Source organism: Bos indicus x Bos taurus, chromosome 19 (genome assembly GCF_003369695.1).
Source record: "Bos indicus x Bos taurus breed Angus x Brahman F1 hybrid chromosome 19, Bos_hybrid_MaternalHap_v2.0, whole genome shotgun sequence".
NCBI classification, from domain to species: Eukaryota; Metazoa; Chordata; class Mammalia; order Artiodactyla; family Bovidae; genus Bos; species Bos indicus x Bos taurus.
This window is the reverse complement of record NC_040094.1, coordinates 49,750,520-49,766,673: the sequence shown is the minus strand read 5'-3', so window position 1 is coordinate 49,766,673 and position 16,154 is coordinate 49,750,520. Positions and strand designations below refer to the sequence as shown.

Genomic DNA, 16,154 nt, shown 5'->3' with positions numbered 1-16,154 from the left:
CTACTTTATCCACTTAGTTTCTATTAAAAACTGTCTCATAATTGGTTCAGGATCCAAATAAGGTCTACTTTATTCAAGTTGGTTGTTATCCTTATAGATTTGAGCACTCCTGCTCACTTGTACTTTTTTATGAAACGTTTATCTACTAGTGTTTCCTACTGTTTGGATTTTGCAAACTGTATCACCTTGGTTTAGTTTAGCCTATTCCTCTGTATCTCCTATAGATTGGAAATTGAATCCAGAGGCTTGATCACTTTGGTGTGGGGAGGAGGGTGGGCAAAATATCTGATTCTCTCTCTCGGGGGAATGCCAGCAATCATTGACCAATGCCCAGATCAGCCAGTTTTTAAGAGGTGGCTTCACCTTCTTTATTTATTAGCTAAAATACTTGTATGAAGGAAAATATCTCATCTACTGTTTGCTTAGGGGTATGGGAAAGGGGAGAAATGCTGGGTTTGCCCTCTTTAATTCTTTTTCATGCACAATTGTCCTATCTTTTGTCTCAAGTCCTTTTGACACAACTGTAGTAGTGCTTGAGAGCTTCTGTAGTATCTAATATAGAGATTATATAGTTAGGGTTTCTCCGAGGACCCCTGGTTCCTTTTGTTGGAAAACTGGAGATTATATCCTGGGTGCCAGGGGTGCTCATTATTAGAAGGTGGTCTTTCTTCCTAGACCTTTTCAGTGTTCAGAGCTGGTAAGTGTGTGTGTTTACATACAGTAAATTTGTTTTAAAGGTACACGTTATGAGTTCTGACATGTGTATAATAACCACCACCATGTGACAATATAGAACATTCCATTACCCCCCAAAAGTCCCCTCATGCCCCTTTAGGACTTTAGGGTTTTGACTTGAACTTCTTCTATCACACATCTGTATCTCCCCACCCCCAAGAACCCCAATTCTCAATACTGAGAGATAAAATTAGAATGTCATGCCACACAACTGCTCCCCTGCCTTATCTTAACCACAGCACTCTCAGAAACTGCAACACCAATATTCCTACCATATGTCTACCTGAAAGGTTAAATTTCATTTTTGCAGTTTGGGGTCCAATTTTTGATTTTAGTATATAAGAATCTAAAAAGTTTAAAGACCTATTTTTCTAAAGAAAATCTCAGTCCAACCCACAGGTACCTTTATTTAGGTACTTTGTCTTCTTAGGGGCCTCAGGCTTCACAGGAGGATTGCATTCCTGGTCTCAGGTCAGCTGACTGCACTAACTGGCAACATGGAATATCTAAACACCAGTTGGGGTAAGTAATATTTATGGAGGATTATCCAGATCAGAGGTGTCCGACTGAGGTTATGCATCAGAATCTCCTATGGAACTTTTTAAAAATAAATATATTCAAGCCCTGTCCCAGACAGACATTCTATTTGTGTTAACAGTGAAGCCCACATCCAGGAGGTGCTAAGATTCCACATGCCTCATGGACAAAAAAGCAAAAAACAGAAACAACATTGTAACAAGTTCAGTAAAGACTTTAAAAATGGTGCACATTAAAAAAAAAAAAATCTTAAAAAAATTATTAGAGAGCTCCATACCTGGATGGTATGGTTTTGACAGAACTTCCCTCCAACTCAATTGCATTTAATAAAATTTTTTTTAGTAAATACCCTTCTTAGGTATTATACCACACCAATATATATTAAAAGATGTTATTAGAAACAGCTCTATGGAATTTCCTTGGCAATCCAGTGATTAAGACAACTCTGTGCTTCCACTATAGGGGGCACAGGTTTGATCCCTGGGTGGGGAACTAAGACCCCACATGCCACGGGACAGGTTAAAAAAAAAAAGAGCTTTATGAAATTCATTTTTCATGCCACCATAAAAAAGTTCTTGACGGTTGCTATGTTACACCATATCTTCCTGTGAGAAAGCACGGGAGAAATTTCAGATTTAAATGCCAGGGATAGTTGTGCTTTTCCTGAAGACTGGCCTGTTACATGCGTCATGTATCTGTTCATTTTGTTTATTCGCAAAAGCTTTTTGAGCACCCAAGTATCAGGAACTTGAGGTGCTGGGACGCAATGGTGAGCAAAACAAACAAAGCCCTTCTGGGGGTGGGCAGGTGGGGACAGACAGTAAGCCAGTAGGTACATGGCAATTTCAGGTAATTCTGGGTAGCGATAGTGTTGTAAAATAGGACAGGATGGTGTGTTTGATCACGCCTTGGGTGGTGTGCTTTACATGGGTGATCAGGGAAGTTTCTGAGGCCATGACCTGCAACTGAAACTGAATGATGTGAAGCAGCCAGCTGTGTGAAGATGTGGGACAGTGCGTTGAGCAAAAGGGAGTAGCAAGTGGCAAGGCCCTTAGGAGGGACGCAGCATGGAATGAGCAAGGACCATCAAGCAGGGCAGAGCCGAGCGTGAGGTCAGAGAGCTGGTCCGGGTGCTTCACATACGGAGCCCGGAAGCCATTGGGACAGGAGGGGGCACAGTTTGAGCAGAAGAGGGACATTCTGTTGTTCTGAAAAGCTCACTGTGGAGAGTGGAATGTTAGAGGAGTAAAAGGGCAGTGGGGAGACCTATTAGGAGCTCTGACAGTACCCAGGTGATGGTGGCCAGGACAAGAGAGGTAACAATACCCTCCTTAGACCTGGCAAGACCTGGCAAGAGGTAGCAATACCTCCTTAGTCCTGTCGTTTAGAGGGTCCTGCTCTGGCGCTTCTCTGCTGTGCCTTCCTCCACATTATGTGTGAGGGGCCAAGGAGATGTGCTTGGAGATCATTGTAATCCTTAGGTGTCTAATTGTCCTAACCTGTGAGTTGATGCACTATCCGAGATCTTAGTTACTGTTTCTGATAGTGTGTAATGGGGAAGGTCAAAGGCAAGGACTAGTGCGTGTCTCTCCAGGGCAATAAAGGAGAAAGAAGAACGTGTGATCAGACATCACTGAACCACTCACTGCTGATCATTCCTGTGGTTAGCTCTCCCCTTTATCTCCTTTAGGAGAAGCAGCACTGAGAGAAGGCAGTCTCCTTAGGTTGAAATCCCCCAGCTCTGGGACCAGAAGGGGCAGAAGGGACAGATGCTTGAAGGGAACACCTGTTTGCAGCTCCTCATCCCAGCAGGGTTTTCGTGCTGCCCTGGTGTCACCTTGCATATGCTGCCTTCTCCCAGTCTCCTATTGGGTTGCTGGCCTTTTTCTGAATGATTTCTGAGAGCTCATCAAATATTGTAAAACATCATACTATATCAGAGACATGGATTAAAAATATTTCCTCTCCCCATTCTTTTGATTTAGTTAAAGATTTTTAAATGTTTCATCTAACTAAATTTAACACTCATTTATGTCTTCTGGATCACAAATCATACCTAGAAAAGCCTTTCCCTCTTAAAGATTATTATAAAATTCCTCCACTTCTGTGGCTTAATTTTTAGATGTTTTAATATTTGAGCTAGCTGAATGGATTTTTTTGTAAAGAATGAAGTGGAAAAAAAAAATGGAGTTCTAAGTTTTTAAATGTGGTTTGCAATTTTTACACTGTATTGAATGTTCCATCTTTTCCCCATTGATTTAAAATGCCATATTTTTCACATACTAAACTCTCATCTGTATTTAGATTTATATTTGGACTTTCTTTCATGTTACATTTACACTTTCTACTTGTTTAGCCATATGCCCATAACACACCTTCAAAATCCTGCTAATTTTATCATGTTTTGAACCCTTATATACCCCCTTCTCTCTCATCCCTCACCCACCACACACGCTCCCTGAATCTGTGTTCAGTTTCCTTTTTCATGAGTACATTGTGTATCTCTTTCAGTGTGAACGCAATTGAGAAACCTCCTCCTTTGTCTTAAAATGTGTTTATTTCCCCCTCAGTTCTTGATTGGTATTTTGGCTAAAGTGGTAGTTATTTTGGTTGGTTCTCTTAAGCCACCTCATAACCCTTCTTCTATTTGGTGGGGTCTGAAACCTGAAAAATTGCAATTCCCTTGCTGCCAGGGTATGACTGTGAATATCTTCCACCAATTAGACACATATCCATAGGACCTGGAAAGGAGAAGGGAGATGATGATTTCTGCTGAAAAGTAAGTGTCTCTAATGGCAGAACTCCACACTCCACTGGGCTCCAGTTTCTGGGTGAGGCAGTTGTACTGAAGGCAACAACGCTAACAGTAGCAGCGGTAGCTGTCTGGTCTCCAGATTGTTAGAAAACCTGCAGATAAATTAAAAGACCTTTAGACGAATTATTAAAATTGAAAAGGGAATTTAGCAAGGTTGCTGGATACAAAGTTGACCAAGAAAAGTGATTGTGTTTCTGTGTATCCACAACATGAAATAAAAATACAACTTAACATAGCCTCAAAATATTGACCAGCTAGGACTAAATCTAACAAAAAGTACGCAAGATTGTTTATACAGAAAATAAAAAAACACTACTGAGAGAGTTGAAAAAAAACAAACAAATGATGAAATACTTTGCAGTTCAGAAAATTCAATATTATAAAACTATTAATTCTCCCCCAAGTTGATCTAAAAAGTTCAATGCAATGTCAATCAAAATCCGTACTATGCTTAGTGTTTTCTGTAAGGAAATAGTAAGCTGACTAAAGTTTGTATGGAAATGCAGGGACTTCCCTGGCGGTTTTGTGGTTAAGGCTCTGTGTTTCCACTACAGGGGGCATGGATTCCATCCCTGGTCGGGAAACTAAGATCCCACAAGACTCGCCAAGTACAGAAATGAAAAGGTCAAGAAAAGCTAAGACGTGACTAAAAAGAACAAGGTGGGGAAACTGCTCTTCCAGCTATTAGGATCTATTTAAAAGCTGAGTATGGCACTGGCACAGGAGAGAGAAGTATAGAACAGTGAAACAGAATCCACAGCCCAGAAGGAAACCCACACGTATATGAACATTTGATTAGTGACCAAGATGACACTGCAGTTTAGTGGGGAAAGGACGGCCTTTTCAGTGGACAGTGCTGCAGCAACGGGGTACGTCCATGCAGGGGAGGGGAACCAGGTGAGATGCCAGGATTTCCCTGGTAGTGCAGTGGGTAAGAATCTGCATGCCAAAGCAGGGGACACAGGTTTGATCCCTGGTCTGGGAAGACTCCACATGCCGTGCCGCAACTACGGAGCCTGCGCTCTAGAGCCTGCATGCTGCAGCTACTGGAGCTACGCACCTAGAGCCCGCACTCTGCAACAAGAGGAGCCACGCTGAGAGACCTGTGCACCGCAACGAAGAGTAGCCCTGCTCACCGCGGCTAGAGGAAAGCCCGTGCAAAGCAACACAGCCAAAAATAAATAATGAAATTTTTAAAAAAATGTGATGCCAATTTCATATCACAGAAACAATTGCAGGCTGATAGAAACTGAAATATGAAAGTAACTAAAAAAGCCTTTAGTAAAAAAAGAAGAAGAAGAAAAGCCTTTAGTAGATAGCAGTATAGGATAATGCTTGTATGACCTCAAGTTGAAAAAATATTCATCTGGACACACATTCACAAAAAAGCACTAACCATAAAGACACGGCAGGCACAACAAGTTCTTCAAACTTCATCAATCTGGAGGAGGAAATGGCAACCCAATCCAGGATTCTTGCCTGGGAAATCCCATGGACAGAGGAGCCTGGCAGGGTAGTCCATGGGGTCACAAAAGAGTTGGACATGACTTAGCAACTAAACCAACGAACCAACCAACAATGCAAGAATTAAATAAGATGGTATGTGCTGAATGAGAAGCCCATGCACCCCAAGGAAGAGGAGCCCCTGCTCAACACTAGAGAAAGCCCTCACACAGCAGTAGAAGACCCATCACAACCACAAATAAATGAATAAATAGATTTTTTTAAAAAGATGATATGTGCTGAAAAAGTTAAAAGAAACTATGTAAATATATGAAAACCTATATGGGAAATAATATTGAGTAAAAATAATAAAAGTGGATCATTACAAGCCAGAAATCAATTTTGCATGATATAATGCATGAGAATTTTAAGTCTACTGAATTTTGTGTTTGGTAAAGCTACTTGGTTATAATAAAAACTATAAGCTAAAACAGAAGAAAGAACTTCATCAAAAAGTACCATTAAGATAGTGAAAAATCAAGCTGCAGAGTAGGAGAACAACTACTAAAAAATATGAAAAAGTAAAAACACTTCAGTAGAATAATAGGCCAAGTACCTCAAACAGGCACCTTATAAAAGAAATCCAAATGGCCTGCAAATATATGTAAAAGTGCTTGACCTTATTAGTCATCAGGAAAAATGTAAATTAAAATCACAATGTTCAGTTCAGTTCAGTCGCTCAGTCGTGTCTGACTCTTTGCGACCCCATGAACCACAGCACGCCAGGCCTCCCTATTCATCACCAACTCCCGGAATTTACCCAAACTCATGTCCATTAAGTTGGTGATGCCATCCAACCATCTCATCCTCTGTCGTCCCCTTCTCCTCCTGCCCTCAATCTTTCCCAGCATCAGGGTCTTTTCAAATGAGTCAGTTCTTCCCATCAGGTGGCCAAAGTACTGGAGTTTCAGCATCAGTCTTCCAATGAATATTCAGGACTGATTTCCTTTAGGATGGACTGGTTGGATCTCTTTGCAGTCCAAGGGACTCTCAAGAGTCTTCTCCCACACAGTTCAAAAGCATCCATTTTTCGGCGCTCAGCTTTCTTCACAGTCCAACTCTCACATCCATACATGACTACTGGAAAAACCATAGCTTTGACTAGATGGACCTTTGTTGACAAAGTAATGCCTCTGCTTTTTAATATGCTGTCTAGGCTGGTCATAACTTTTCTTCCAAGGAGCAAGCCTCTTTTAATTTCATGGCTGCAGTCACCATCTGCAGTGATTTTGGAGCCCAAAAATATAGTCTGACACTGTTTCCACTGTTTCCCCATCTATTTGCCTTGAAGTGATGGGACCAGATGCCATGATCTTAGTTTTCTGAATGTTGAGCTTTAAGCCAACTTTTAATTTAAAATTTTTCTCTAATTTTCTTGAAAAGATCTCTAGTCTTTCCCATTCTATTGTTTTCCTCTATTTCTTTGCACTGATCACTGAGGAAGGCTTTCTTATCTCTCCTTGCTATTCTTTGGAACTCTGCATTCAAGTGGGTATGTCTTTCCTTTTATCCTTTGCCTTTTGCTTCTCTTTTCATGGCTATTTGTAAGGCCTCCTCAGACAACCGTTCTGCCTTTTTGCATTTCTTTTTCTTGAGGATGATCTTGATCCCTGCCTCCCATACAATGTCACGAACCTCTGTCCATAGTTCTTCAGGCACTCTGTCTATCAGATCTAATCCCCTAAATCTATTTCTCACTTCCACTGTATAATTGTAAGGGATTTGATTTAGGTCCTACCTGAATGGTCTACTTTTCCCTACTTTCTTCAATTTAAGTGAATTTGGCAGTAAGGAGTTCATGATCTGAGACACAGTCAGCTCCCAGTCTTGTTTTTGCTGACTGTATAGAGCTTCTCCATCTTTGGCTGTGAAGAATATAATCAATCTGATTTTGGTATTGACCATCTGGTGATGTCCACGTGTAGAGTCTTCTCTTGTGTTGTTGGAAGAAGGTGTTTGCTATGACCAGTGCATTCTCTTGACAAAACTCTATTAGCCTTTGCCCTGCTTCATTCCATATTTCCAAGGCCAAATTTGCCTGTTACTCCAGGTATTTCTTGCCTTCCTACTTTTGCATTCTAGTCCCCTATACTGAAAAAGACATCTTTTTTGGGTGTTAGTTCTAGAAGGTCTTGTAGGTCTTCATAAAACCATTCAACTTAAGTTTCTTCAGCATTACTGGCTGGGGCATAGACTTGGATTACTGTGATATTGAATGGTTTTCCTTGGAAATGAATAGAGTGTCTAGGAATCTCTGGAGGTGTGGGTTGGCAGTGGCCTGCTGCAGGGTTAGGGGCACTGAGTGTAGCAGTGTGTGCATGGGATCTTTTAAGGAGGTTGCCATTATCTTCATTACCTCCACCATAGTTTGGCCCCGGGTAAATGACTTCCCTGGTGGCTCAGACGATAAAGCGTCTGCCTAAAATGTGGGAGACTTGGGTTCAATCCCTGGCTTGGGAAGATCTCCTAGAGAAGGAAATGGCAACCCACTCCAGTAGTCTTGCCTGGAAAATCCCATGAACGGAGGAGCCTGATAGGCTACAGTCCATGGGGTCGCAAAGAGTTGGACATGACTGAGCAACTTCACTTTCTACTTAAATAAGAGTGAGGGAACACAGCCCCACCCATCAACTGAAAATTGGATTAAACATCTACTGGCAGAAAGTGAAGAGGAACTAAAAAGCCTCTTGATAAAAGTGAAAGAGCAGAGTGAAAAAGTTGGCTTAAAGCTCAACAGAAAACGAAGATCATGGCATCCGGTCCCATCACTTCATGGCAAATAGACGGGGAAACAGTGGGAACAGTGTCAGACTTCATTTTTGGGGGCTCCAAAATCACTGCAGATGGTGATTGCAGCCATGAAATTAAAAGAGGCTTACTCCTTGGAAGGAAAGTTATGACCAACCTAGATAGCATATTCAAAGGCAGAGACATTACTTTGCCAACAAAGGTCCGTCTGGTCAAGGCTATGGTTTTTCCAGTAGTCATGTATGGATGTGAGAGTTGAACTGTGAAGAAAGCTGAGCACTGAAGAATTGATGCTTTTGAACTATGGTGTTGGAGAAGACTCTTGAGAGTCCCTTGGACTGCAAGGAGATCCAACCAGTCCATCCTAAAGGAGATCAGTCCTGGGTATTCTTTGGAAGGAATGATGCTAAAGCTGAAACTCCAGTACTTTGGCCACTTCATGCGAAGAGTTGACTCATTGGAAAAGACTCTGATGGTGGGAGGGATTGGGGGCAGGAGGAAAAGGGGACGATGGAGGATGAGATGGCTGGATGGTATCACCGACTCGATGGACGTGAGTCTGAGTGAACTCCGGGAGTTGGTGATGGACAGGGAGGCCTGGCATGCTGCGATTCATGGAGTCACAAAGAGTCAGACACGACTGAGCGACTGAACTGAACTGAACTGAGCATGGCCCCACCCATCAGAACAAGGCCGAGTTTCCCCCTCAGTCAGTCTTTCCCATCAGGAAGCTTCCATAGCCTCTTATCCTTCTCCATCAGAGGGCAGACAGACTGAAAACCACAGTCACAGAAAACTAACCAATCTGATCACATGGACCACAGCCTTGTCTAACTCAATGAAACCATGAGCCAGCCATGCTGTGTAGGGCCACCCAAGGTGGATGGGTTATGGTAGAGAATTCTGACAAAACATGGTCCACTGGAGAAGGCAATGGTAAACCACTTCAGTATTCTTGCCTTGAGAACCCCATGAACAATATGAAAAGGCAAAAAATACGACACTGAAAGATGAACTCCCCAGGTTGGTAAGTGCCCAATACACTACTGGAGATCAGTGGAGAAATAAGTCCAGAAAGAACAAAGAGACAGAGCCAAAGCAAAAACAACACCCAGTTTTGGATGTGACTGGTGATAGAAGTAAAATCTGATGTTGTACTGCATAGGAATCTGGAACGTTGGGTCCATGAATCAAGGCAAACTGGAAGTGGTCCAACAGGAGATGGCAAGAGTGAATGTCAGCATTTTAGGAATAAGCGAACTAAACATACCCCGTGCCCCAGTAATTCCATTCCTATGTATGTTCAACATAATTGCATGCACTTGGAAACCAGGAGACATGTGTAAGACATGTAAGAATGGTCATAACTGCATTGTTTGTAACAGTTCCAAGCTGTGTATGTGCGTGCTAAGTCGCTTCAGTTGTATCCTACTCTTCTCAACCCTATAGACTGTAGCCCACCAGGCTCCTCTGTCCATGGGATTCTCCAGACAAGAATACTGGAGTGGGTTGGGATGCCCTCCTCTAGGGGATCTTCCTGACCCAGGGATGGAATCCGAATCTCCTGCGGCTCCTGTTGCAGGCGAAATCTTTACCACTGAGCCACCGGGGAAGCCCACAATAGATAAATTATAGTGTATTCAAACAAGGGAATACTACTTAGCAAGATAATAATAATCTAGACAGTATATTAAAAAGCAGAGACATTACTGACAAAGGTCTGTATAGTCAAAGCTATGGTTTTTCCAGTAGTCATGTATGGATGTGAAAGTTGGACCATAAAGAAAGCTGAGCACCAAAGAATTGATGCTTTTGAACTGTGGTATTGGAGAAGAGACTCTTGAGAGTCCCTTGGACAGCAAGGAAATCAAACCAGTCAATCCTAAAGGAAATCAACTCTGAATATTCATTGGAAGGACTGATGTTGAAGCTGAAGCTCCAATACTTTGGCCACCTGATGTAAAGAACTGACTCACTGGAAAAGACTCTGATGCTGAGAAAGATTGAAAGCAGAAGCAGAAGGAGACAACAGAGGATGAAATGGTTGGATGGCATCACTGACTTGATGGACATGAGTTTGAACAAGCTCCAGGAGTTGGTGATGGACAGGGAAGCCTGGCATGCTGCAGTCCATGGGGTCACAAAGAGTTGGACACAACTGATCGACTGAACTGAACTGAACTAAGCAAGAGGAATAAATTAATTACAAATACATGCAGCATCTTGGGTAAACCTCTCAAACACAATGTTGAGCAAAAGGAGCCAGACATGAGAATAAATGCTATGTGATTTCATTTACATTCAATTTTGAAAAAGCAGGCAAAACTAAAGATGGTGCTTAGGAATGCATATGTAGGTGGTAAAACTAAAGAAAAGCAAAGGTGTGATTCCCATAATAGGGTAGTTAAGTTGGGGAATTGGGGTTGTGATTGAGAAGAGCTATGCAGAGGGCTTCTGGGATGCTGACAACATTCTGTTGCTAGTGTCCAATTAATAGAACTTATTAAACTGTGGGTATATATTTTTGTGCATTTTTATATAATGCATACTCTATTTCACAACCAAAAAAAAAAAAAGAGTATGTCGGTTTGAAAAAGAACTAGGTATGTCCCTGGTGATTCAGTGGCTAAGACTCTGCACTCCCAATGCAGGGGACTTAGGTTGCATCCCTGGTCAGGGGACTAGATCCTGCATGCCCCAACTAAAGAGCCCACGTGCTGCAACTAAGACCCGGCTCAGCAAAAAAAAAAATCAAAAACCAAAGGGAAACTTCTAGACATGAAAAAAATGTAACTATTGAATGAAAACTCAATAGATCCTCTTCCTCTTCCTTTTCCTCCCCTTGCCATCCTAAACAATTCAGTCCAAAAGCCATGGGCTGGGGCTCAGTGACCGTGCGGGGGGTAGGTGAAGGTGGAGGCCGTAGAAAGTTGGGGTTGTGTGAGGAGGGTGTTGTGAGAAGTACACAAAACACTCAGCAGTGCCCGGAACCTGGTATATACTCAGCCCGTGGCAGTTATTATTATTGTTGTTACGCCGGGAAATGGTGAAGGACAGGAGAGCCTGGCGTGCTGCGGTCCACGGGGTCGCAAAGAGTCAGACACAAGCAAATAAACCACATAGTCAGTACAAAGGAAATGTTGAGAGACGGCCGAGCAGCCAGCAGTCACATCCTCTGATTCCAGCTGCATCTGCAGCCTCACCCACTTTGTGTTGACAGCTTTCTTGCTTTTAGTGTCCAAGACATATGACTCCTTTTCTACCCCGGGGCTTTCCAGTGCCTCGGTGAGAGGCCAATGGAAGCCCATTTGGAATGCCCACATGCATCATCTCCTGGGGGCAGCCCTCAGCCAATGGGGGATGGGAGCCGATGGATGAGTGCTTCTCACTCAGTCCTCAAGGGGATAATTCTGAGAGGCATTTTTTCACTCCACAGACAGTTCCGATGGAATCGAGCCCCAGTTCCCCACAGCAATGCCCAACTCAACCTTATACCGCGTTCTGGCTTTTCCTCCAGCCCCTCATGCCTGTTTGCCAGTGTCCCTTCTGTTCCACAGAAGGCCTTTTCTCAGCCTCTGCTTTCAGGGCTATCAGCCTGTCAGAGGCTGGAGAAAGCAGCCCTGATAAACAGATTTCCTCCCAGGATGAATGGCAACAAGGACTCTGTTGCTGGTGGTAAGGGGAGTAGAGATAATCCTTACATGTTATAGCTTCCCAATTACTAAGACTTTCCCTTGCAGTGGGGAAGACAGCAGAGGTAGATAATGAAGCTCGAGGTTACGCAATAGTTCTAGCCCTTGAAAGGCACGAGGCAGTGGTAATTACATGGATTGTGGGTTGGTTGGCTTCTGCTAACTGCTTTAGAAGCTTTGCAAAGAGAAAATGAGAGGCTGTCGATTCAGGGCATGCTGTGAAACCCAGGGACATAGTGGACTTTGAGACCTCAGATGGGCTTAATAGTATCACATCCAGTTACTGGGGTGCTCATTAATTTGCCAGCCCCTCTCCACCTCTTGTCTTGGCTTCTTCTCTATTTCAGTCTCCCTAGCCCCTCATATAAACAACCTGCACCAAGTCCTTGCCTCAGGCTCTGCTTCAGGAAGGAGCTCAGGTTACTACATCAAGAGGTTAATGGCGGCCAAGTAACTAAGTTTATGACCTCAAAGACTGAAGATTTCTAAGGGGAGCAGCCAATTAGCATGACCCGTGCTAAGGATGAGCATACTATGAATAGCTAGCATTTTTTTTTTCCCAGTTCTTACTCTGTCCCCAGCTCCTGTTCCAAAGCTTTTACATTCATCACCTGAGTTAATTCTCACAGCAGCTCCGTGATGTAGGTAACATTTCTCCCTGTCCCTCTCCTCTTTCCCCCACCCCCTCAAGTGAGGAAACTGAACCCCAGGATTTTATGTAACTTACCCAGAGTCACACAATTAGCACTGAGCCTGGATATCCTCACTCTCAGCCTCTGTGATATACTGAGTTCCTCCAAATATTGTTGTTCAGTCACGAAGCTGTGTCCTCCTCTTTGCGACTCCATGGACTGCAGCATGCCAGGCTTCTCTGTCCTTCAGTATCTCCTGGAGATTGCTCAGACTCATATCCATTGAATCGGTGATCCATCCAACCATCTTATCCTCTGTCTCCCCCTTCTCCTGCCTTCAATCTTTCCAGCAGCAGGCTCTTTTCCAATGAGTCAATTCTTTGCATCAACTGGCCAAAGGATTGGAGCTTCAGCTTCAGCATCAGTCCTTCCAATGAATATTGAGTTGATTTCCTTTAGGATTGACTGTTTTGATCTCCTTGCTGTCCAAGGGACTCTCAAGAGTCTTCTCCAGCACAATTTGAAAGCACTGATTCTTTGGTACTCAGCCTTCTTTAGGGTTGGTCAAAAGTTCATTTGGGGTTTTCTATAACATCTTAGGCACTAAGCACGGGCACCTGCGACCAGCACACTAAGCGTGGCCGAGAGGAGCTACCCCACGTCCGAGGTCACACTAGGACCACAGCCTTGTCTAACTCAATGAAACTAAGCCATGCCCGTGGGGCAACCCAAGATGGGCGGGTCATGGTGGAGAGATCTGACAGAATGTGGTCCACTGGAGAAGGGAATGGCAAACCACTTCAGTATTCTTGCCTTGAGAACCCCATGAACAGTATGAAAAGACAAAATGATAGGATACTGAAAGAGGAACTCCCCAGGTCAGTAGGTGCCCAATATGCTACTAGAGATCAGTGGAGAAATAACTCCAGAAAGAATGAAGGGATGGAGCCAAAGCAAAAAGAATACCCAGCTTGGATGTGGACTGGTGATAGAAGCAAGGTCCGATGCTGTAAAGAGCAATATTGCATAGGAACCTGGAATGTCAGGTCCATGAATCAAGGCAAATTGGAAGTGGTCAAACAAGAGATGGCAAGAGTGAATGCCAACATTCTAGGAATCAGCAAACTGAAATGGACTGGAATGGGTGAATTTAATTACGATGACCATTATATCTACTACTGCGGGCAGGAATCCCTCAGAAGAAATGGAGTAGCCATCATGGTCAACAAAAGAGTCTGAAATACAGTACTTGGATGCAATCTCAAAAATGACAGAATGATCTCTGTTCATTTCCAAGGCAAACCATTCAATATCACAGTAATCCAAGTCTATGCCCCAACCAGTAACGCTGAAGAAGCTGAAGTTGAATGGTTCTATGAAGACCTACAAGACCTTTTAGAACTAAAAGGTCTAAAGGCCTAAAGGTCTTTTAGAACACCCGAAAAAGATGTCTAAGGTCTAAAGGTCTTTTAGAACACCCAAAAAAGATGTCCTTTTCATTATAGGGGACTGGAATGCAAAAGTAGGAAGTCAAGAAACACCTGGAGTAACAGGCAAATTTGGCCTTGGAATACGGAATGAAGCAAGGCAAAGACTAATAGAGTTTTGCCAGGAAAATGCACTGGTCATAGCAAACACCCTCTTCCAACAACACAAGAGAAGACTCTACACATGGACATCACCAGATGGTCAACACCAAAATCAGACTGATTATATTCTTTGCAGCCAAAGATGGAGAAGCACTGTACAGTCAACAAAAACAAGACCAGGAGCTGACTGTGGCTCCGATCATGAACTCCTTATTGCCAAATTCAGACTGAAATTGAAGAAAGTAGGGAAAGACCATTCAGGTATGACCTAAATCAAATCCCTTATGATTATACAGTGGAAGTGAGAAATAGATTTAAGGGCCTAGATCTGATAGATAGAGTGCCTGATGAACTATGGACTGACGTTCGTGACATTGTACAGGAGACAGGAATCAAGACCATCCCCATGGAAAAGAAATGCAAAAAGGCAAAATGGCTGTCTGGGGAGGCCTTACAAATAGCTGTGAAAAGAAGAGAAATGAAAAGCAAAGGAGAAAAGGAAAGATATAAACATCTGAATGCAGAGTTCCAAAGAATAGCAAGAAGAGATAAAGCCTTCCTCAGCGATCAGTGCAAAAAAATAGAGGAAAACAACAGAATGGGAAAGACTAGGGATCTCTTCAAGAAAATTAGAGATACCAAGGGAACATTTCATGCAAAGATGGGCTCAATAAAGGACAGAAATGGTATGGACCTAACAGAAGCAGAAGCTATCAAGAAGAGGTGGCAAGAATATACAGAAGAACTGTACAAAAAAGATCTTCATGACCCAGATAATCACGATGGTGTGATCACTGACCTAGAGCCAGACATCCTGGAATATGAAGTCAAGTGGGCCTTAGAGAGCATCACTACGAACAAAGCTAGTGGAGGTGATGGAATTCCAGTTGAGCTGTTCCAAATCCTGAAAGATGAAGCTGTGAAAGTGCTGCACTCAATATGCCAGCAAATTTGGAAAACTCAGCAGTGGCCACAGGACTGGAAAAGGTCAGTTTTCATTCCAATCCCAAAGAAAGGCAATGCCAAAGAATGCTCAAACTACCACACAATTGCACTCATCTCACATGCTAGTAAAGTAATGCTCAAAATTCTCCAAGCCAGGCTTCAGCAATATGTGAACCGTGAACTTCCTGATGTTCAAGCTGGTTTTAGAAAAGGCAGAAGAACCAGAGATCAAATTACCAACATCCGCTGGATCATGGAAAAAGCACGAGAGTTCCAGAAAAACATCTATTTCTGCTTTATTGACTATGCCAAAGCCTTTGACTGTGTGGATCACAATAAACTATGGGAAACTCTGAAAGAGATGGGAATACCAGACCACCTGACCTGCCTCTTGAGAAATCTGTATGCAGGTCAGGAAGCAACAGTTAGAACTGGACATGGAACAACAGACTGGTTCCAAATAGGAAAAGGAGTACATCAAGGCTGTATATTGTCACCCTGCTTATTTAACTTATATGCAGAGTACATCATGAGAAACACTGGACTGGAAGAAACACAAGCTGGAATCAAGATTGCTGGGAGAAATATCAATATCCTCAGATATGCAGATGACACCACCCTTACGGCAGAAAGTGAAGAGGAACTAAAAAGCCTCTTGATGAAAGTGAAAGTGGAGAGTGAAAAAGTTGGCTTAAAGCTCAATATTCAGAAAACGAAGATCACGGCATCTGGTCCCATCACTTCATGGCAAATAGATGGGGAAACAGTGGAAACAGTGTCAGACTTTATTTTTCTGGGCTCCAAAATCACTGCAAATGGTGACTGCAGCCATTAAATTAAAAGATGCTTGCTCCTTGGAAGGAAAGTTATGTCCAACCTAGATAGCATATTCAAAAGCAGAGACGTTACTTTGCCAACAAAGATCCTTCTAGTCAAGGCTATGGTTTTTCCAGTAGTC

General features: G+C 42.9%; 1 protein-coding gene across 1 annotated transcript in view; it reads right to left on the bottom strand.

Moving 5' to 3' along the window:
* Positions 1 to 3,810: 3,810 nt before the first annotated feature.
* The window catches only part of MILR1 (mast cell immunoglobulin like receptor 1), a 36,406-nt gene continuing 24,062 nt past the window's right edge, over positions 3,811 to 16,154 (bottom strand). Inside the window, exon 9 of the mRNA XM_027518434.1 lies at positions 3,811 to 4,179. The gene's annotated coding sequence lies outside the window, so the exon portion shown is untranslated. The remainder of the gene's footprint in view (positions 4,180 to 16,154) is intronic.